The sequence below is a fragment of the Chiloscyllium plagiosum genome, unplaced genomic scaffold (genome assembly GCF_037043375.1).
Source record: "Chiloscyllium plagiosum isolate Xiang-an unplaced genomic scaffold, Cpla_swu_hap1 HiC_scaffold_22, whole genome shotgun sequence".
NCBI lineage: Eukaryota > Metazoa > Chordata > Chondrichthyes > Orectolobiformes > Hemiscylliidae > Chiloscyllium > Chiloscyllium plagiosum.
In genome coordinates this window covers 48,676,886-48,700,388 of record NW_028270160.1, presented here as the reverse complement: position 1 = coordinate 48,700,388, position 23,503 = coordinate 48,676,886, and the positions used below count along the sequence as shown (strand labels likewise).

At 42.2% G+C, this 23,503-nt stretch overlaps 1 protein-coding gene across 2 annotated transcripts in view; it reads right to left on the bottom strand.

Moving 5' to 3' along the window:
• LOC122561068 (monocarboxylate transporter 12-like) overlaps positions 1–14,150 on the bottom strand; it is a 53,885-nt gene extending 39,735 nt beyond the window's left edge. Inside the window, exon 1 of one of the 2 annotated variants that reach the window (XM_087999033.1) lies at positions 14,123–14,150. The gene's annotated coding sequence lies outside the window, so the exon portion shown is untranslated. Of the gene's footprint in view, positions 1–13,478; positions 13,558–14,122 lie in introns of those variants that run through there. The other variant, XM_043712435.2, reaches the window with a different exon arrangement.
• Between the last annotated feature and the right edge of the window lie 9,353 nt (positions 14,151–23,503).

The following is a 23,503-nucleotide window of genomic DNA, read 5'->3' as shown; positions in this document are numbered from 1 at the left end:
GATTCATGTGGCACTGGCATCAGTGTTGGGGAAAGAGAGAGGTGTACCATTAGGAAGGATTCTGTTTGAATATGTTGGGATCCGTGTCTTGGAAAACCAGATAGGGTTAATCATGGGGGGAGAGTGTTACAATTGAAGAGAAGACTAAACAGTAAAACAAAATGAGTGAGCAGAGGTGCAGGGTGGTGAAGAGGGAAATTACTATTGGTTTGTCAGGAAGGGGTAGAAAATAGAATGCAGCAGAAATTAGAATGAGAGAGAGGGAGAACAATACAAAGAAGTCAAAGCTAAAGGCTCTTATTCCAAATGCACCCAACTTTGCAAACAAGATAGATTAATTGATGGCTCAAATAAAAATAAATGAATATGACTTGATAGCAATTGTAGGGACATAATTGCAGGGTGGCAACTTTAAAATACATTATTTTAGATCCAGCAATGTGTAACATGTTAAGAATTTTTAAACTTCATTCATGGAATGTGGGTGTTGCTGGCTAGCTCAGCAATTATTGCCCATCCCTAAGTACCCAGCAGGCAGTTAGGAGTCAACCACATTGCTGAGCGTCTGGAATCACAGATAGACTAGATCATGTAAAGATAACAGTTTCTTTCCCTAAAGGACATTACTGAACCAAACAGAAATTTCTGGCAATCAACAACGGTTTCATGATCTTCATTAGCCTCTTAATTCCAGATTTTTAACTGAATCAAAATTCCACCCTCTGCCAAGGAAGGATTTGAATCCAGATCATTGCTTGAGTCTCTGGATGGATGGTCTAGTGACATTACCACTAAGCTACTAATTCCTATCAACAAGGGGGCCAATCAGGAGTCTCATATGTAAGGGTCCTCAAGGTGGGTAGCATATACAACATGACAGAATTTCAAATTCAGTTTGAGGGAGGGCGGCTCAATTCCAAAACAACGTCTTCAACTTAATTAAGGGCAATTACAGAGGTACAAAGAAAGATTGGCCTAAAGGAGGTTGTAAAATTAAGCCAAGTCAGTGGATCATCAGTGGCAGATATTTCAGAATGGTCAGCAAACATTTATTAAGTGTCAGAAAAGGACTCGTGAGAAAGACATATGGTAGCACAACAACTAACACCTCACACATACAGAACTTGTCAGGTCAAATATTAACTCGCAAACCCAGCTGAATGATCTTTTTCAAACCTTTGTAGATACATTCTATTTTGCTCAAAAAGCACACAATCTGTAGGCAGTCAATCCATATAACATTTTATAAATTCTTACTTTGGGAATAGAACCAGTCTGACTCAAGATTGAGATACAGACAGACTCTAATCTCACACCTTTAGTACATTATTTGAGCTGAGATTACACCTTTTTTATAAAACCTTAAATTGTCTCAAGAATGTGATTTAAAAGAAGTTCTGGGATTTACATATTAATGAACAGAAACCTGTAACCCATTCTAAAAGATGAAAGACTTGACAGCAATCTAGGTTTGTTCAATATATTGCATCAGTTTGTAGGACACTGTGATCTTTTGCTATAAATTCTCTGTCCTATGATCCTGCTCCACAACCAGCTGATGAAGGAGCTGCATTCTGAAAGCTAGTGATTCCAAATAAACCTGTTGGACTATAGCCTGGTGTTGTGCAATTTTTTCTTTTCAAACCTGTTTGACACGAGCATTGTTTGTAGTGAATTACATGTCATGTATAGAGTCATATAACTCAAATGGAGAATGCATTCAAGTACAATTTAATTACGGTGGCTCAGTGGTTAGCACTATTGCTTCACAGAGCCAGGGACCTGGGTGTGATTCCTGCCTTGGGCAACTGTCTGTGTGGAGTTTGCATGCTCTCCCTGTGTGTGTATGTGTGTGTGAGTTTGGAGTTTGCACATTCATCCTGGTGTCTGTGTGGGTTTGCTCTGGTTTCCTCCCACACTCCCCAAAAAAAGGATGTGCAGGTGAGGTGAGTTGGCCATGCTAAATTGCCCATAGTGTTAGGTGCATTAGTCAGAGGTAAATATAGGTCTGGGTGGGTTACTCTCCGGAGGGTTGGTGTAGACTTTTGGGCCGAAGGGCCTGTTTCCATAGTGTGGAATCTCACAGTGGCTCAGTGGTTAGCACTGCTGCCTCACAGCACCAGGGATCCAGATTTGATTCCCACCTTGGGCAACTGTCTGTGTGCAGTTTGCACATTCTCCCTGTGTCTGTGTGGGGTTCCTCTGGGTGCTCTGGTTTCCTCCCATAATCCAAAGATGTGCAGGCCAGGTGAATTGGCCATGCTAAATTGTCCATTGGTGCATTGGTCTGGGTGGGCTACTCTTCGGAAGGTTGGCGTGGACTTGTTGGGCCAAAGGACCTGTTTCCACACTATAGGGAATCTGATCTAGTCACTTAACTTGTAGTTTTATTCCATAAGTTCACAAGATTAAAGTGAATCATTGAAATAAAAAGAAGAATTAAGGCTTTTTAAAAAAATTTAATTCCCTAGACTGAGGGAAACAACCACTTCCTGGAGGAAGAGTGTGGAGCAGGATGTGGAGAAGTGTCTGCAGTTGGACTCCAGCTTCCTACTTCAGAACCAAAGTTTCTATACAGCAACACTGGATCATCCAGGATTCCAGCAGCTCTCACATGCTGCAGCAGCATCACATATTTCATCCCACCTTCACTTTCATATCAACTTAATTTCTGAATTAATCACTCTAGATTCTCTTCTCTTTACATGCCATTGTCCTTATATTAACTAAAGAAGTACCAGCATCAATCTTATACTTAACCAGCTTTTTAACTAAAAGAGAAAAAAAATACTAGAAACCTAAACACAAACTTTAAAAGACTAGAAAGATTCTCCAAACTTACTAACCAATCAGCTGCTTTCTCTATGCTCACGGCACTTGATTGCTCATCACTCTGTCATCAGTCTCACAACAGGTTGGCTTCTCCTTTCATGTGTTTTATCTTCTCAGCTTTCTGCTCACCCTGGAGATTTTATGTCTTGCAGTAAACTCAAGTTAAAGCATCTCTGTTCCCTTTTGCATTGTATTTCCACTTTGAACCCTACTCCCAGTTTCATTAACTCAGTTTTTCTGTCTCTTTGACAAAGTCTGCAATCACATCAGCTGCACTCCTTGCTAACTGAGAGGTGCAAAAGATTCCTTTCTTCCATGAATCTGCACAAAGCCACCTCCAGGGTATAGTAATTAGCACCTATTTACACCAAGAATTTCAGGGGCTTAAGATGCAACTGCTACAATCATACACTGCCTCCTTTAATTAAACTACTTTACCTTGAGAGCTATTGATTGAAACCAACCTTACCTCCAAAACTAAAGCTGGAAAAGATACACCAGTTGAATTCCCACTTTGAAACAAATTAATAGTTTCACTCACTCAGTGTTTGTCTCAGTCTGACAAAGTCTCTCGGTCCTGATAGAATTCATCTTAGTATCTTAAGAGAAGTTGTACAGGGTTGTAGATGCTTTTTTGCTAGTTTTTCAAAATTCACTCAGTGTAGGAAACATTCAGTCAGATTAGAAGGTAGTAGATATACTCCCTGTATTCTAGATGGCAGGGATGCTAAAACAGGAAACGATAGACCACTTAGCTTGACTCTTTACTGGGTGTTAGAATTGATCATTAAAGAGATTAAAGCTGCAATTTACAAAATATCAAGCTAGCTGGGAATAGTCAACATGGTTTTGTCAAATGTACATCATGTTTAACGAATTTCAGTTCTTTGAGGGAGTAACATGCACTGTGGTTAAAGGGTGCCTGCAGATGTTTTATACTTGGATTGCCAGAAGTCATTTGATAAGGTGCCACATCATAAGCAGAATTAGGCCATTCGGCCCAGCAGGTCTATTCTGCCTTTTGATCATGGCTAATATTTTCTTAACCCCATTCTCCTCACTTTTCCCCAAAACATTATTGTGAAAAATAAAAGCTCACGGTGAACATGTTACAATAATAGCTTAGACAGAGATTTGTGCACAAACAGGTCTTTGTTGGGTTGGGAGGAATCGATGGGTGGGATCCTGCAGGAATGTGTGCTGGGATCTAAAGTTCACAATTCATATTCATAACTAAATGAAGGGAGCAAAGACACGGTGGCTAAATTGGCAGATGATTCAAGGTGGGTAGGAAAGTATGTTGTGAAGAAGACACAAAGAATTTGAAGGTGGATGCAGACACAGTATGTTGCCTAAGTGGGCAAAATAATACAAGATAGACAAACACACAGATACATAGACAAACACATAAATAAAAACATATATACATAAATAAATATCCACACTGTAAAAAGACTGCATCAGAAATAATGTTGCCAGAAAGATTTAATTTCAGAGATAGATCAAATAGAACATTTGGACATCTTAAAGAAAACAATTCTCAAGATATAGAATGGCTTCCAAATTAGGTGTTACAACAGAAATTGAAATGGTTCCTTTACATTAATATATAAAAGTCAAGAGTATAGCCCATTGTTATATCTGCCCACAGTGTTAAAGAAACAGGGAAAAGCTCTTTGGTTCACTAACATCCTTCAGGGAAAAAAATCTGTTATTCCTATAACATTTGTTATCCACATTTGACCAGACCCACAGCAATTTGGTTGACTCTTAATTACCCTCTGGGTAATTAGGAATGGACAATAAATGCTGGCCTAGCCAGCAATACCCTCATCCCAGGATTGAATTCAAACATCCTCAGAGTAGGAGTGAGGAAGGGACCATGATGGTTCACCAATAATGTACATGAAGGTTAAATGAGTGCATTCAAGCCAATGCACAAGCTGAAGTGAAAACTTCACAGATTTTATTGTCTAATTAAGTATAATCATCCACTGACACAGATTAAAGATTTGGTGCATACATACATGGAAGTCACACTAAGAAGTGATGACCATTGTCCAGCGATCCACAGTACATTTAAGAAAAGGAAAACATTGTTCAGAGGTACAGGATATTACAAAGAAGAAATTATCTGGCTCAGATCAAAGGTACTCCAGCCCACTCACAGTCAGAAGCAGAAGTAAAGTTAAGAACTGTCAACCCAGAGCCCAGCCAATCTTCCAGATCCAAAGAGAATAGCTACCTGAATGTTATGAAGTCAAAGACTTGAGTACCAGTAAATGTAATTATTTACAAAAAATTGTGATATTCACATAAGCCAGAAAAGAAGCGCAAGGGAGACATGTACAAAGGTATAAGAGTTAGAGAAGGGTAAAACCTAGGATGCCTTAAACACCACCCAGTATGATGATGTCACAGCGAATCTGGTGACAAGTGTACCCATGGTGAACAAAGATGCAGCTAACCTCATAAGCACGATGGCTTGCAAAAGGATGTTATTCAACTAGATAGGGTGCAATAAAGATTTACAAGACATTACTGAGACTAGAGGGTTTGAATTATAAAGGAGAGGTTGGATAGGCTGGAACTTCTTTCCCATGAAGCGTGTGAAGGGTGACCTGAGAGGTTTATTAAATCATGAGGGCATGGATGAGCTGAATGTCCAAGGTTGTTTTTCCAGAATAGGTGAGTCCATAACTACAACACAATAATACAATACAGCATAGGAACAGGCCCTCCAGCCCACCAAGCCTCTGCTGATTCCTAGTCCTTATTTAGACCCAACATTGATTGCCCATACACAGTGTCTAGCCCTCTGTTCCTGTACTATCAAGATACACCTTAAACATAGCTAGCGTACCTGCTTCCCCCACCTCCACTTGCAGTGCATTCCAGGCACCACCAGCCCAAGTGAAATATTTTCCCCACACTTCCCCGCTAAACTAAATTACCCATAGTGTTCAGGGTTGTGCAAGTTAGGTGGATTAGTCATGGAGGGTCAAGGGACAGGGTAAGGAGGTCTGGGTGGGATATTCTTTGGAGGATCAGTATGACTCAATGAGCCACATGGCCTGTTACTGCACTCAAGGGGTTCTGTGAAACCTGCAGTGTAGAAGCAGGCTATTCAGTCCACCGAGTCCACCCAGACTCAACCCCCTTACCCTATCCCTGTCACCCTGCATCTCCCATGGTTAGTCCATCTAACCTGCACATCTTTGGACTGTAGGAGGAACCTGGAACACCCAAGGAAACATACAAACATGAGCAGAATGTGCAAACTCCACATAGATAATCACCCAAGGGTGGAACTGAACCTTCCCTGGCACTGTGAGGTAGCAGCGCTAACCACAATCATTCTGCTTCCCCAGATTTTCCTCCAGATCATTATAACCAAAGTTCCCAGCACTGATCCCTGTGGAACACCACTAGTTACTGACTTCTATTCCGAAAAGCAGCCTTCCACTACTACTCTCTGTCATCTATGACCAAGACAGTTTGTACCCATCCATCCAGCTCACACCGGATCCCATGACACTCGATCTTCTGTACCAGTCTGCCATGCGGTCCCTTATCAAATGCCTTACTGAAGTACACGTAGACAACATCTGCTGCCTTTCCTCATTAATCATTCCTCTTACCTCCTCAGAAAAGCTCAATTAAGTTGATGAGACATGAGCTTCCCCATAAAAACCCATGTTGCCTATCACCAAGTCCATTTACTTCCAAATGTGAATAAATCCTGTTTCTCAATTCTTCTTGAACAGTTTCCCACCACTGACGTCAAAGTCACCGGCCTGTAGTTACCTAGATTATCTCTGCTTCCCTTATTAATCAACAAACAAATTTGGCCATTCTCCAGTCCTCTGGAACCTCCCCTGAAGCAAGAGAGGATGCAAATATGTCTGTCAAGGCTCTAGTTACTTCCTCCCTTGCCGCCCAGAGAATCCTGGAATATCTTAATACATTTCAAGGCACCCAACACTTCCTTCTTCATTATGTTGACCTGCCAAAGAGTTTCCACATACCTTCCCCAATTTCAACATCCCGCATGTCTCTCTTTTTGGTGAATACCGATGCAAAGTACTCATTAATGATCTCACCCATTTCCTCTGGCTCCATGCATAACCTCCCTCCATTATCCTAGAATGAGCCTACTCTGCCCTGGCTAAAGTTTTCTCCTATTAAATGTATAAATGCCTTGGGATTCTCCTTAATACTGCTGGCCAAGGACATTTCATAGCCCATTTTAGCCCCCCAACTCCCTGGTGAAGCTCCTTCCTACTTTGTGTATATTTTTCAAGGACTTTGTCTGTTTTTTAGTTACCTAGAACTTAGGTAGGCTTTTTTTGGACTAAGCTTTTTTGCCTCTGTCATCCAAAGTTCCTGAATCCTGGCATTCCTGTCCTTCATTTTCAAAGGAACATGCCTACCCTGCACTCTAATCAACTGGTCCTTACAAGTCTCCCACATGTCAGATGTGGATTTACCCTCAAACCCTCCTCCCAATCCACGTTTTACAATTCTCATCTAGTCCGGTTATAGTTAGCCTTCCCCTAATTTAACACCTTCGTCCAAGGTCCACTCTTGCCCTGATCCATAAATGTCTGAAACCTTACAGAATTATGGTCACTATTCCCAAAAACTTTGATCACCTGGCTGGGCTCATTTCCCAATACCAGGTCCAGGTTAGCCCCCGTCTGTTTAGCCCCCTCCCTCACTGGACTATCCACAAACTGTTTCAAAAAACCCTCCTGGACACACCTAACAAATTGCTCCCTATTCAAACCCTGGGCACTAAAGGAGTCCCAGACAAAATGGGAAGTTAACATCACCCACCTATCACAATAACCCTGTTGTTTTCACATCTTTCTAGAAGGTGACTACATTTCTCTACCTCCATCTCCCATCTGGCAGCTGCAACGTCTATAGTACAATCCCAGCATTGGTGACTGCATACTTTCAATTCCTGAGTTCTACTCATCATGCCTCATTGCAAGATCCCTCCAGGGTGTCCTCCCTCTACACAGCTGTGATATCACCAGTCATGCAACTTCTCCACCTCTTTTGCTTCTTCCTCAGTCTCATCTAAAACATTGAAATCCCGGAATATTAAACTGCCGGTCCCATCCTTCTTTCAAGCATGTTTCTTTAATAGCAACATCATCATAATTGCACACATTAGTCCAGGCTCTAAGCTCATCATCTTACCTGTTATACTTCATGTATTGAATAAATACAGACAAAGCCTCCAGTTCGGCCGGGCTCTGCACCTCTCCCTGACTGCTCCTCCTCTTAGCTTTATTTGCCTTAGGTTCAAGCCCTTCCCCAGTTTCTACACTTACTGACCTGCTGTTTCAGATCCCACTGCCCTGCCATACTAGTTTAAACCCTCCCAAGTGGCACTTACCACTTGCCCCTCAAGATTAGGTGCTTCTTGTATAGGTCTCATCCTCCCTAGAAGGCATCCCAATGATTGGCATATCTGAAGCCCTCCCTCTACAACAGAGCTTTAGCCACATGTTCAATTATACTCTTTGCCTCTGTCGCTAGCCTCAGTAGCATGGGGAGTACTGTAACCTTAAAATTACTATCCTAGAGGTCATGTTTTTTAGTTTACTACCTAACTCCCTAAATTGTCATTACAGTTCCTTGTCATTCTTCTTTCCTAACTAGAGGGCATGGGTTCAAAAAGGACCTGATGGGCAATTCTGTCACACAGAGAGTGGAGTGTGTCGGGAATGAGCTGCTAGAGGAGGTTGTGGAGGTGGGTACAATTACAACTTTTAAAACTTTTTACCAGGATGAGTAAATGAATAGGAAGGGTTTGGAGGAATATGGGAAAAATGCAGGTAAGTGGAACAGGTACTGACCAGGTATCCTAAGATCAGCTTAGGATACCTGGTCAGTGTGGATGAGTTGGGCCGAAGGGCCAATTTCCATGCTGTATGATGCTATAATGCAAATTGTTCGTGGCTACAGACAGCACCTCTCTGTGTATACCCCAACTTCCCAAAGATGATCTCCTCTACAATGGATTCCTCCTCTGCCACCACTTCACAAAGTTATCCCTACAAAATAGGCTCACAATGAAGCAAGAAACCATTTCCATTGCGCCCTGCAACCTGTTTGCATTTCATCTTTTTTTAAACTGTTTTTCTTGCACTCTATCTCCACCCACTCTGCTTATCTGTCATTCACTCACCTTTATTATTATCTCCAAGCATCTTTGTCTGATCTTCCTGCTGCTCATAAAGAAGAGATTTAATATTCACGATTGAACCATTATCTTTGTGTTCACACATGTCTATTAGATCCTACCCCCCCTCTTCCATAGCACTCTCCATGACCTCAACTACTCTAACTTGACATTTCACTAAAGGTTTTGTCCAGAAACGTTTCAAACCTGCCCATTCCCACACACACCCGAATCCCTAACACCAACCTCATGCTTTGCTCACTGGCCACACTGAAAACTATTGTAAGATCTATAAATTACACTCAGAATCACAGAGGTGTACAGCACAGGCACAGGCTCTTCGGTCCAACTCGTCCATGTTGACCAGATATCCTAAATTAATCTAGTCCCACTTGCAGGGTTTAGCCCATAATCCTCTAGACCCATCCTATTTATATACCCAAGCAGATGCCTTTTAAATGTTGCAATTGTTTCTCACAACTGCTCTGTCTTTCTCACTCTCCATCTCAACATGGTCAACCTATTTTCTATGCTCAGAACAGCACCTTTCACCCAAAGCTTGTACCCTGCTCCTGAAAGGGTCACTCTCTGTGCTGTAATTTTCCACATTTACAAAATTTGCTCTGAACCCTTTCACCAAAATAGTCTCTCACAGTTGCCCCTTAACATTTGGCAAGAGACTTTGTCAATATTCTCTCATGTCTTCATTTTTCTCGATTCTCCATCTCTCCCTGTTCCCTCCTTCAATAGGGCCATACCTTAACATTGCATTCACAAATTGACCTCAGGTGCTATTAAAGTTAATAACAATTAATTACTCAGATTTTGCATCAAATTATTGCTGAATCTTGTCTAGGACACCAGCAAGTGTCAATTTAGCTACAACTTTGGGAAGCTATTCTGTCAAAAGTCATCCTGGCTTGAGTTAATAATAAACACAGAATGAGACAGGACCACTCAGCCATCAGTATCTTGCTGTTTAGGGTCCAGATAGGATTTCTACTTTGTGACATTTTCAATTGCAAACCCAGATCGTGATATTGTAAATAAATGCTCATCTTCACTTGAACACCAAACTACAATGCTCCTCCTCTGTTGACATCAATCCATCTTGGCAACATATAAAGACTGCATCGGATTCATTTTGGATATCTTGATTTTGGGAAAAGAACTGTTTTAAAACAAAAATTACTGCACTTTGTAAAAGCAAGGAACCTAAAATTTATGACAAGTGCTGTTTAAACAGCTGTCTGTTCAAGCAGTGGTAGAAATCTAGTTTGCACATAACTTGGAGCCACGGATGTGCACAAATGGAGCTTTGGCTGACAACAAGCAGCTGATTAATCTGGGACAATTGCCCAATGGTTGATGAGACAGGCCTTCTGCCTGTCAAGAACTATGTGATTGGTTCCCAGGTAGCATCAATGTTTGGGCAGAAATTGTTGGAACTCAGGAGGAGAAAGAATGATTTTTTTCTCTGCAGTAAAAAATATCTCAAGCCTAAAAATAGCCAGTTTATTTCCCCTTTCCAGTTGCTGGAGGTGGTCACGTTTAATGGATAAGTCATATATGTGTGAACCAGTCACCCTGTGCCTCTTGTAAACAAGTGAAAGTATCAGGAGACAGAAAGTCAAGAAGCGAGGTTCTGGTCATCTGAGTAAACCCTGTGAAGATGAACCACTGGAATGAGAGAGAGAGAGAGAGAAGAGAGTGTACACTTAGTGGTTGTTTATAAGACGGTTAGAGTTTTGAACACTAGTTATTTTCAACAGTTCAAAATTGTTAATCTGTAATGAGAATTTATGTATTTGTAACAGTCATTCTTGTGACATGCAGAAACTTAGAGTGTATTTTCTTTGAACCTGGGTCTGAAACTCAGGTAAATGTGGGAATTCTCCGTACTTTATAAAAAAATCTTTTTTTTAATGACAACTCGGGATATAGCACATTACCCCAGTGAGGAGTAACTACATAAAATCACACACACGCGCACACACACACATTACTGCGCTAAGAAACATAATAGTCACTGTTTATATGTTTCAGAGAAATAAAGTATCTCTGAAGACATGGAGCTGTATCATGTATTTTATTTTGGATTACGTTCAAGTCCTATGATTTTACAAAACTTCGGCCTAGATAGCGCAAGGATTTCTTAACCGGTAAATAGTGGTGATATATGACTCTAACTGTTTTGGTTGTGACAACAGACAAAAAGAAAATATATAGTTTAGTGTTCATCATACAAAGTACGTAGTGGTTAATTATTGAATTATGATACATTGAAACATAGAAGATAGGAGCAGGAGGAGGCCATTCAGCCCTTTGTCCCTTGGATCCTGCTCCGCTATTCATCACGATCATCGCTGATCGTCCAACTCAATAGATTAATCCTGCTTTCTCCCTATAACCATTGATCCCATTCGCCCCAAGTGCTCTAACTAGCTGCCTCTTGAATACATTCAATGTTTTGGCATCAAGTACTTCCTGTGGTACTGCATTCCACAGGCCCACCACTCTTTGGGTGAAGATATATCTCCTCATCTCCGTCCCAAATGGTTCACCCTGAATCCTCAAACTGTGAGCTCTGGTTCTGGATGCACCCACCATCGGGAACATCCTCCCTGCATCTACCCTGTCTAGTCCTGTTGGAATTTTATAAGTCTCGATAAGATCCCCCTACATTTGTCTGAACTCCAGTGAAAACAATCCTAACCTTGTCCGTCTCTCCTCATACATCAGTCTCCCCATTCCCAGAATCACAGATGGGCTGGATTTTCTTGCAGCAAGTTTGTTTCTGTCACAAACCCATCCCAACGGGAATCACAATCTATTTGTGGATGGGAGACAAGTCTTCAAACAATTAGTGGTTAGGGAGAAGTGGGAGAGAGTGAGAGAGGTTGAAAGAGAGAGAGAGGGAGCAAGAGAGGATGGGTTGTGGGGGTGGTGGGAGAGAGAGAGAGAGAGAGAGATCTTCCTCCCACAGGCCAAAGATGTACAGGTTAGATTAATTAGCCATAGGAGATGTATGAGGTAGGGGAGGATGGTTTGGCTCGGATGCTGTTTTGAGGGTTGGTGTGGACTCGATGGGCCGAACGGCTTGTTTCCCCCCCATGTAGTGATTAGTAGATCGTTTGTATACTTCAGACTATAGACGGCAAGGACTGAAGCAAAGAGTAACAAGTCGATAAAGAATGTACAGTAATTCCTTTTGCAGTACCTCACAGAGTGTGCACAGTAACACTGCCCTAGGTGGGAACACTGAACAATCCCATGCACAGTAATCCTACCAGACGTGTAACAAAGTTTGCACCTTGTTTCTTTGTACCTTCCGTTGCGCTTTTTAAAGGGCATAATTCCAGAACAGCGTTAAGCGCATCTTCAACCATCCTGAGATCACAATATCTCCCCAGTGCACCAGCTAATTTCCGGTTCTGAGGAAGGGTCATTGCACCGACAACGCTAACTCTGATTTCTCTGCACAGAGGGCTGCCAGACCTGCTGAGCTTTTCCAGCTTTGGTTTCTGACTTCCAGCATCCGCAGGTTTTTTTAAAAAAAATCCAATTTCCGGTTACATTTATAGAGCACTTTTCGCAACTTCAGAAGAACCCAAAGTAATCTAATCTGTTATGTAAGCAGTTACTAATACAGCAGTCTAACTGCAGTCAATATGCACATCAGATGTTCTACAGACAACAGAATAGGCGGAGATAAGGACAGTCCTCGATTCTACAAAATACAACCATCAGATATTGCACATCCACCGGGGGGCTGGGGCACAGGACGAAGTTGACACCTCGTCTGAATTACAGCAGCCCTCAGGTACTGCACTGAAGTGGCAGCCTGGGTCGTATCGGATTCAAATCTGCAACATTCAGAGGTCTGATCCATGGCAGATTCCAGAGTTTTAGCCTTCACTGCTGTTTCAGAAAGGCAGTTGTGACTCTCTGACTGAAAAGGCATTTCCGGATATCAAATCTAATATCTCCTAATTGTACTCCCAGTCTCTAAGGTGCCTGGAATTACACAGGAACAGGCTGTGCCAGCTCCCGCTGGTGGTTCTGTTCCACGTGCGACTCCTCCCATACCTCTCTCTCTCTCTCCCCTCCCTCTCAGTTGTCAGGCTTTCCTCAGACCTGTCACATCGAGCACTTCTGGTCGTCTCGATGTCCTCGCTCCCACATTCTGGCGGTCGTTTTTAGAATTAAATGTTATTCTCTCCCCCTCCCCCACCCCTTCCTTGAATTCCCTAGTGAATTCCTTGGGTGTCTGTTGACTCCCTTAACAACAGCACTGCCAACTCAGTCGGTCTTCAGTCCAGCTGAAGCCAACCCGATATTGAATGCTCCCGTGCAGATACGCTCAACACATCAGATACACTCCACGGATCTGTTCACCGCCAGTTCCGTGTTTAAAGAGAAAGGGGTTGTTTTTTTTCGCTCCTACCCTGCCGGAGTAGAGTTGTATAACATCATTTCCAGAATGGGTGGCAACACTGAGGTATTTCCAACTGCAGATCCAATCTTGGAACTGTTCCCTCAGAGTGCTCCTTAATACTGGAAGTGGAAAGCAGACCTGCGTGTGTTGCAGTGTGAGACACTGCAAGGGAAGGCATAAGGAGCCGGCACTTATTGAGTTCTTTTTTTAAACGCTGCTGTTCCTTCCAACAGCTAAGAAAGTCCACCCGCTGATGAGAGATTCGTTTTCACTTTAAAATAAAAGTTAAGCTGGCATGAAGCACTGGAATCTGGAGCACATGCTGTCCAAATCGACTTACCCCAGAAGAGCCTGCCGCTAACTATCCAGCAGACCAGCCAACTCCTCCCTTATTTCAGAGCGCCCAGTTTTGGACAGCCCGGAAGGCTGTGAACAGCAAAGCATTTAGCTCCGAAATTACTCCACCCCCAACATCTGACTGATCAATTCCCTCCTTCTCAACCTGTAATCCCGATCAGTAATTCTAAAAGTTATTTTACTAATCCACTGTGAATCTGAAACAAACTCCTTTTTCTCAAGAAGCAGTATTTCATTAAAGTCTCCCTAAAACCGAGCGGTTTCTGTCACCAATCCGGATAGAAAAAAAAACTTGCATTTATGTAGCACCAGGGCCAAGCGTTCGAAGTATTTTGCAGAAGCACTCGGGTTGATCTGTTACAGATATTTCAATCAAAGTGCTTGGGCGCTCCGACAGATGAGACTTCTGGCTCAGACATCGGGTCACTGTCACCGCTTCACAAGTCACAAATGCTTTCCAAGTCCACGGGTCCCTGAAGACAGTGGGGCAGATTAAGGAGGCACATGGGACACCTGCCTTTATCACCAGGCATTGGTTATAACAGCAGGGAGGCCATGTACAGAGTAAGCGGGAGTACTCTGTGCAGTTCTGGTCACCACGCTTTAAGCAGGATGTACTTGCACAGGGAGGGGATGCCGATGAGACTCACCAGCATGTTGCCTGGGATGGAGCATTTCAATGCTGAAGAGAGGCTGGATAAGCTTAGGTTGTTTTCTCTAGAGCACAGAAGGTTGAGGATCCCAGTTGAGCTGTATAAGATTACATGGGACACAGACAAGTGGATAGAAAGTACTGGTTCCTTTGTTGAAGGGTCAATAACAAAGGGGAACACTTCTAATGTAGAAGGCAGGAGGTTCAAAGGAGATTTGAGGTAAAAATAATTTCACCCAGAGGATGGTGGGGGTCTGGAACACATTGCCCAGGAGGGTTGTAGAGGCAAGATACTTCATCACCTTTAAAACGCAGAATCAAGTTACTACAGATGCTGGAATCTGTACTGAAACATCTTCAGGCTTTATTGTTTTCATTACCTTTCAAATGTACTTGGGTGAACATTTGAAATGTCATAACACTTAAAGGATGAGGCTAAGTTCTCGAAATTGGGGCGAGTTTGGATCTGGAGTAGCTTTGTCATGGCAGACTCAATGTACTGTAGGATTCTATGGAATCATTGTTTCAATGACCAAACAGACCAACTAATTCTCCCACAACAAGCTCCCATAAATAGCATCATGATCATGAGCAAACCATTCCTTCATGAATGATGTTTGATAGGGAGGAATTGTGGATGGGGTGCGGGAGGTGTGGTAGAAGAATTTACTTACTTTTTTTCAGTATAATGCATTCCTGTTCCAGAATACAGTCAGGGTGTCAATCTAACCTTTCATCTGAGAGCATAGCATTTCCTCATTTTGCAGTGTAGCATTCCAACTTTAGCTCATTCCCAAGTCTTTGAGAAGACCTGTATGAGTGCTTCCTAAATGTTTTCCCCACGGTGAGCCATTTTGAAAATTATTGCAATCCCTTAGTGAAAACAGAGCACAGGTGTCTATTAGAGGGGGAGCTCAGCTGTTATAACTCAGTTACAGCTCCAAAACAGCCATTACTGGCTCTCTAGCCAATTCATGATAGGCAATAAAAGATAGCCTAGCCAGCAACAATCACATATCTCTCGAGTGTCATAGAGATGTACAGAATGGAAACAGACCCTTTGGGCCAACCCGTCCATGCCGACCAGATATCCCAACCCACCTGCCAGCACCTGGCCCATATCCCTCCAAACCCTTCCTATTCATATACCCCATCCAAATATCTTTTAAATGTTGCAATTGTACCAGCCTCCACCACTTCCTCTGGCAGCTCATTCCATACACATATCACCCTCTGAGTGAAAATGTTGCCTCTTAGGTCTCTTTTATATCTTTCCCCCAACCTTAAACCTATGCCCTCTAGTTCTGGACTCCCTGACCCCAGGAAAAGACTTTGTCTGTTTACCCTATCCATGCCCCTCAAGATTTTATAAACCTTTATAAGGTCACCTCTCAGCCTCCGACGCTCCAGGGAAAACAGCCCCAGCCTGTTCAGCCTCTCCCTATAGCTCAAATCCTCCAACTCTGGCAACATCCTTGTAAATCTTTTCTGAATCCTTTCAAGTTTCACAACATCTTTTCGATAGGAAGGAGACCAGAACTGCACACAATATTCCAGCAGTGGCCTCACCAATGTCCTGTACAGCCACATCATGACCTCCCAACTCCTGTACCTCAATACTCTGACCAATAAAGGAAAGCATACCAAATGCCTTCTACACCTGCGTCTATCTACCTGCGACTCCACTTTCAAGGAGCTATGAACCTGCACTCCAAGGTCTCTTTGTTCAGCAATACTCCCTAGGACCTTACCATTAAGTGTATAAGTCCTGCTAAGATTTGCTTTTGCAAAATGTAGCACCTCACATTATCTGAATTAAAATCCATCTGCCACTTCTCGGCCCATTAGCCCATCTGATCAAGATCCCATTGTAATCTGAGGTAATCTTCTTTGCTGTCCACTACACCTTCAATTTTGGTGTCATCTGCAAACTTACTAACTGTACCTCTTATGCTCACATCCAAATCATTTATATAAATGACGAAAAGAAGTGGACCCAGCATAGATCCTTGTGGCACTCCACTGATCACAGGCTTCCAGTCTGAAAAACAACCCTCTACCACCACCGTCTGTTGTCTACCTTCGAGCCAGTTCTATATCCAAACGGCGAGTTCTCCCTGTATTCTGTGAGATCTAACCTTGCTAACCAGTCTCCCATGGGGAACCTTGTCGAATGCCTTACTTAAGTCCATATATATCACATCTACCACTCTGCCCTCATCAATCCTCTTTGTAACTTCTTCAAAAAACTTAATCAAGTTTGTGAGATATGATTTCCCAAGCACAAAGCCATGTTGACTATCTTTTATCAGTCCTTCCCTTTCCAAATAGAGGTTCATCCTGTCCCTCAGGATTCCCTCCAACAACTTGCCCACCACTGACATCAGGCTCACTGGTCTACAGTTCCCTGGCTTGTCCTTACCACCTTTCTTAAACAGTGGCACCACATAAGCCAACCTCCAGTCTTCCGGCACCTCACCTGTTACTATCGATGGTACAAATATCTCAGCAATAGGCCCAGCAATCACTTCCCTAGCTTCCCACAAAGTTCTCGGGTACACCTGATCAGGTCCTGGGGATTTATCCACTTTTATGTGTTTCAAGACATCCAACACTTCCTCCTCTGTAATATGTACATTTTTCAAGATATCACCATCTAGTTCCCTACATTCTATATCTTCCATGTCCTTTCCCATAGTAAATACTGATGCAAAATACTCGTTTAGTATCGCCCCCATCTCCTGCGACTCCACACAAAGGCCGCCTTGCCTATCTTTGAGGGGTCCATATTCTCTCCCTCGTTACCCTTTTGTCCTTAATGTATATGTAAAAACCCTTTGGATTCTCTTTGATTTTATTTGCCAAAGCTATCTCATGTCCCCTTTTTGCCCTCCTGATTTCCCTCTTAGGTATACTCTTACTACCTTTATACTCTTCTAAGAGTTCAATCTATCCTGTCTATACCTGACATCTGCTTCCTTGTTTTTCCTAACCAAACCCTCAATTTCTTTAGTTATCCAGCATTCCCTATACCTACCAGCCTTCTCTTTCACCCTAACAGGAATGTACTTTCTCTGGACTCTCGTTATCTCATTTCTGAAGGCTTCCCATTTTCCAGCCATCCCTTTACTTGTGAGCATTTGCCCCCAGTCAACCTTTGAAAGTTCTTGCCTAATACCGTCAAAATGGCAGCTTTTGTTGCCCCAGGGCTCAAAGCCCTAAAATCTCAGCTCATGAGACCACTGGGATCTTGACCCCTACTTTAGGAAGCCCTGACCTTTCTGGTCCATTTCCTCTGATGTCAACCTAAGTCCATATGATATCTTCATATTGGATAGTGCTTGATGCATTCAGCATGAACCTGTTCTGAAATTTAGTGCTATTTTAACTTACTGGTTTTCTTTGATGTTGTGATGGAACTAGTGGATGGAGTACACAGTGAATGGAATGTACATGGATTGCAGTATGACTTTTTAATAGAATTCCTTTGCAAAAATTGATATTGGAAATAATGAAAGCAGATATCAGTGGAAATGTGTTACAAATAAATAGTGTTAGGTGACCAATTAAAACCCAGATGATGTTGTAATGGGGATTATCACTAACTAGAGAGAATATTACCAATAGGTCCCAGAGAGATGTGTCGTTTGGGAGCTCTTTTACTGAACATTTTCATAATGAGGATTGACCAGTGTTGCAGCAATGTTCCAGATGATACAAAGCAAATGAACGTAGTTGACACTGTTGTAGAAGAATCACTCAATGTTCTATAAAAAAAAAATTACCAGGAGATGCAGAAAATCCTTCATGAAATTAAACTTCAATCTTGCAAAATCAAAGCTGAGAGCGCCAGCAAAATGTAGTTTAGATTAGATTACTTACAGTGTGGAAACAGGCCCTTCGGCCCAACAAGTCCACACCGACCCGCCGAAGAGCAACCCACCCAGACCCATTCCCCTACATTTACCCCTTCACCTAACACTACGGGCAATTTAGCATGGCCAATTCACCTAACCTGCACATTTTTGGACTGTGGGAGGAAACCGGAGCACCGGAGGAAACCCATGCAGACACGGGGAGAATGTGCAAACTCCACACAGTCAGTCGCCTGAGGGGGGGATTGAACCCGGGTCTCTGGGTGCTGTGAGGCAATAGTGCTAACCACTGTGCCACCGTGCCGCCCTGGCTCCTCACAATTTCTTTGTTCTCCTCCAGTTTATACAATTTGTAGGCCCCGCGCTCATCGGATAACATTGGCATAGCCAATCATGCTGGTTTGCTTTATCTTTCTAAACTAATCATCATCTGCCACACTGGTTCCCTCCATCACACTTAACCTATCTTATTACGACACCAACATCTTCAGCATTAGCTCATCTCCCAGTGATTTAACTAACCTATCATAATGCACTACCATTATCTGCTACTGGAGCCCTGTAACAATGATCCTGGGTATACTTTGCAACACTAAGTTAACTACATGCCTGCCATCATAACTTCCACAACACCAGAATTGAACTGGAAGGATTTGAATATTAGATAACTGGGTAGATAGCTGGTGGATGAAATTCAACACACAAAAAAATGGGGGCAAATAATATAGAAAGGAGCTGTGACTTAATGAAAAGGAAATAACACACATGAAAACTGAAATAAATTGAAGCTGTCCTAACAATGCTCAGTCACAAATAAAACAATCAGATGTTGGAATCCATTAAAAACCCAATGTTGCACTGAAAGAGAGTGGTAATCCTCCCAGCTTGAATTCATTACTATGACTGCACTTAGGCCACAGTTGTGGTCACTACAATATGAGAAGGATATTGCGGCTATTGAAGAGATATAAAAGATCAAGGCAATAAAGAAATTGAATTCTCAGAAGTGGTTATATAAACTGAGCATGTTCTCACACAAAGAGCCTGAGAAATGTTAGGATGACTGAAGATTCTAAATAAACTTAAGAATGCAGGTGGTTACCAACTCATTCAATTTGTCCAGAACAGAAAAGGCACAGCCCATATTTGAGGGAGCCTAAATTCTAAACAAACCAAAATAATACCGAACAATTGGTAAATTTATGGAAAAGATTTGAAGATACTTGAAGCAGGTAATGTTTAATAGAAGATTCTGAAAGAAATAATTTGGGATGCGGTAAATTGAGAAATGTCATGGTCAGGGTAACCAGGGGGAATAGCTGACTTTGGAGCCATCTACCTCTCCATTGCATTTCCCCAATTCTTATCTGGATCTTTGTAGACTAACCAATAGAGATTGATGGCCTGATTATTTAACAACTCCATATTTGATTCATAGGACTAACAGTGTGATTGGAGGTGAACGACAGAAGGCAAGTGAGAAGATCTTTTATCATCTGAGAATTCTTATCTTCCTATTCTACCCTTCTTTTCATCTTTGGAGGTTTCCTACTATATTAGCCATGACCTCTCTCTCTCTCTCCTGGATTTCTGAATGTTAGAAATGATAGGATTCCCTCCTGGTAATGGTTGAATGCCCTGTCTGTAGTCTCCTCCAGACCCTTAAATTTGCAATGATCTGCAATCCTCGAATTTTAATCTCAAGCATCCTCGATTTTAAATGGCTCCACAACTGGTGGCAATATTTTCAGCTGCCTGCACTGCAAGATCTGGAACTCCTCCCAGCACTTCTCCACCTCTGTATCTCACTTACCTTTAAGATGATCCCTAGAACATACCTCTTTGACCACGCACTTGATCATCTCCTCTATGATCGCCTTATGTGGCTCAGTGTAAAGGCTTGCTTTATAATCTTCCTGTGAAGAACCTTTGAATGTTTTATTATATTAGAGGCACTATGTAAATAAAGGTTGTTCAGATACCCCACTGTGGACATCGAGGTAGGAACTTCAAGAAGAAAACTACATTCAAACCATTTGCCCATTTATTGTGTATGGAAAGGTACAGTTTAATGTGATAGGATGACGACATATTGGAAAGTGCTTTCCTTCACTGCATAGATTTTTATTTTGAAGAATGCACATGTATAAGCTGTCGACTAAATAGTACCCACCCAGACAAATAGCAAGGAATATAAGTAGTACTGAATCAAAAACCAGAGAAGGTCTGGGTTAAGTTCTTGTTCTGTAGTGAATTAGCTGAGCTCAGCGGCAAGACCAAGATAGGGAACTCGTGTTTTCAGTGCGTTTTCTTTGGCTCATTGTCAGTTTCACTCCAATTGTGCTACTGCCTTAAGTCTAAAAACACATACCGTGTTAATAGATCATTTTTGTAAACTAGTAAACAGCAGAAAATAGCCTTGAGATCATTCTGTGTTTGAAACAATAAAAGCTTTTAATGTTTAATTTAAAGTTTCAAAAGTTTGCTTCATACTGGTTACAGATGAGCGGTTATAACATCACCTATAATAGGGTAAAACCAGGACAGGGCAAGTCGATTTTTTTTTTCAACATAGAAACACAGAAAATATGTGGAGGTGGGCCATTCGGCCCTTCGAGGCTGCTCCACCATTCAGTATGATCATGCAATGTCAATATCCCACTCCCATGTTCTTTTCATACCACTTGATCTCTTTAGCCACAAGGGCCACATCCAGTTCCCTCTTGAATATACCTAACAAACCGGCCTCAACAGCTTTCTGTGGGAGAGAATTCCATTGGTGAGCAACTCTCTGGCCAAAGAAATTCTTCCCTATCTCAGTCCTGAACGGCTTACCCCTTATTTTTAGACTGCTTTAGCAGGACTTCAATAATAAAGTGACTGCAAAGAAATAATTAAAAATATTCAGGTTGAAGAACTAAAACCAGTTGCACCCATCGGTTATGTGTGAACATGATGAGCAAAAGAAAAACAACATGTTTTGTAAATTTGTGCCATATTCATGACACCTGCAGTGATGAGATCCTTTACGACCCACCTTTCATCTCTAAACCTAGCAGCTACAGAATAACCTGGGAAAGACAGGAAAGAAACAGGGCAGATAAGGGAAAAATATACAATGGGAAAATTCTTCCATTAACTTAATAGGGCCTACATGCTGACAGACTTCCGGTTCAGTTGCGTTTAAAATTTTGGAAAGAGTTAAAGGGGGAGGAGGATGAGAGGAGGATTCGGCAGAGGGTAAAGTTTCTGGAACAAGTAATAGGACAGAGAATATGGAGAGGGTCCGGAACCTAACTTCAGGGACGGCAGTTAAGGGGACAACTGTTAGAAGTGGGGCAGACCAACACAGGACTAATATTGTTATACTTAAATGCACACAGACATGAAACAAGGTAAATGAGCTCTTAATACAGATTGGAATTGGGGGAATACAATGTGTATATCACAGAGACGTGGTTGAAAGAGGTTCAGGGCTGGGAACTAAATATCCATGGATACGCATCCAATCAAAAGGACAGGCAGATGGGCAAAGAGGCCGGGGTTCCCTCGTTAGTAAGAAATGAAATGAAATTGATAGCAAGAGATAGCAGGGAGTCAGAAGGTGTAGAATCAGTGTGATAGAGTTGAGGAAGTGCGAAAGGAGAAAAGACCATGATGGGAGTGGTGTACAGGCCTTCTCGCAGTAGTCAGGGTATGGAGAAGAAAATAAATCAGAAGATCAAAAAGGTATGTGAGAAAGGCACTATTACAATAATCATTGGAGACTTGAATATGTAGCCAGATGGGGAAAAACAGTTAGGTAGCAGATCTTAAGTCAATTAATTCATGGAATGTCTACGAGATGTTTCTTTTTAAACAGCCTGTGGTGGAGCCCACTAGGGAACAGGTAATTCTGGATTTGCAGGAATGAGGCAGATTTGATTAGGGAGTTTAAGGTGAAGGTACCCCTCAGGCCCAGTCAGCAAAACATGATAAAATACATATTTGAACACTCCCTGCAGTTTGAGAGGGAGAAGCTTGAATCAGATGGATGGTTTTATAATTGAGTAAAGGTAACTACAAGGACAAGTGGATGGAGCTGGCCAGACTTAATTAGAAGATGATGGAGTTGCAATGGCAGGAGCTTCTGAAGATAATCCAGAGGCACAACAGAAATTCATCCCAAAGAAGAAACATATTAAGGGGAGGATGAGGTAACTTGCTGAAGAGGGAAGTCAGGAACAGCATTAAAGCAAAAGGAAAATTTGTGGGAATCCAGAGGATTGGGAAGCCTTTAAAAATCCGCAGAGGACAATGAGAAGATCAACTGGGAGGTGGGGTGAAGATAAAATATGAGAAGCTAGCTACTAATATAAAAGAAGACTGCAAGAGTATTTTTAAATCTAAACAGTAAGAGAAGCAAGAGTGGACATTGGACTGCTGGAAAATGAGGCTGGAGAGGTAGTAATGGGGAACAAAGAAATGGCAAATTGAATAGGCACTTTGTATCAGTTTTCATTGGGAAGACATCAGCAATATACCAGAACTTCAAAAGAGTCAGGGAGCAGAGGTGAGTATAATGGCCATCACTGAGGAGAAGGTGCTGGGGAAGCTGAAAGGTCTGTAGGTGGATAAATTAGACTGGATGGACTACACCCCAGAATTCTGAAGGAGATAAATGAGGAGATTAGAGTGGCATTGGTGGTGATCTTTCAGGAAACTCTGGAGTCAGCGACAATCCAAGAGGACTGGAAAATGGCTAATGTAACACCTCTGGTCAAGAAAGGAGGATAGCAAAAGACAGCAATCTGAAGACTAGTTAGCCTGACCTCAGTTGTTGGTAAGAGTTTAGATTTCACTGGTAAGGATGAGATTGCAGAGTACTTGGAAGCACATAGTTAAAAAAAGGAGCAGAGTCAATGGGAGATCATGCTTGACAAATCCTAGAGAAAAGAGAACCAGTGGACGTGATTTATTTGGCACCGGAAGCTGCCAAATAACAGCCCATGGTATTAGGGGCAAGGTACTGGATGGATACAGAATTAGCTGATTGACAGAAGGCAGAGAGTAGGGATAAGGTATCTTTTCCAAGATGACAGCTGGTGACTAGTGGAGTTCTGCAGGGGTCAGTGTTGGGTCCACAACTGTTCATTTTATACATTAATTAT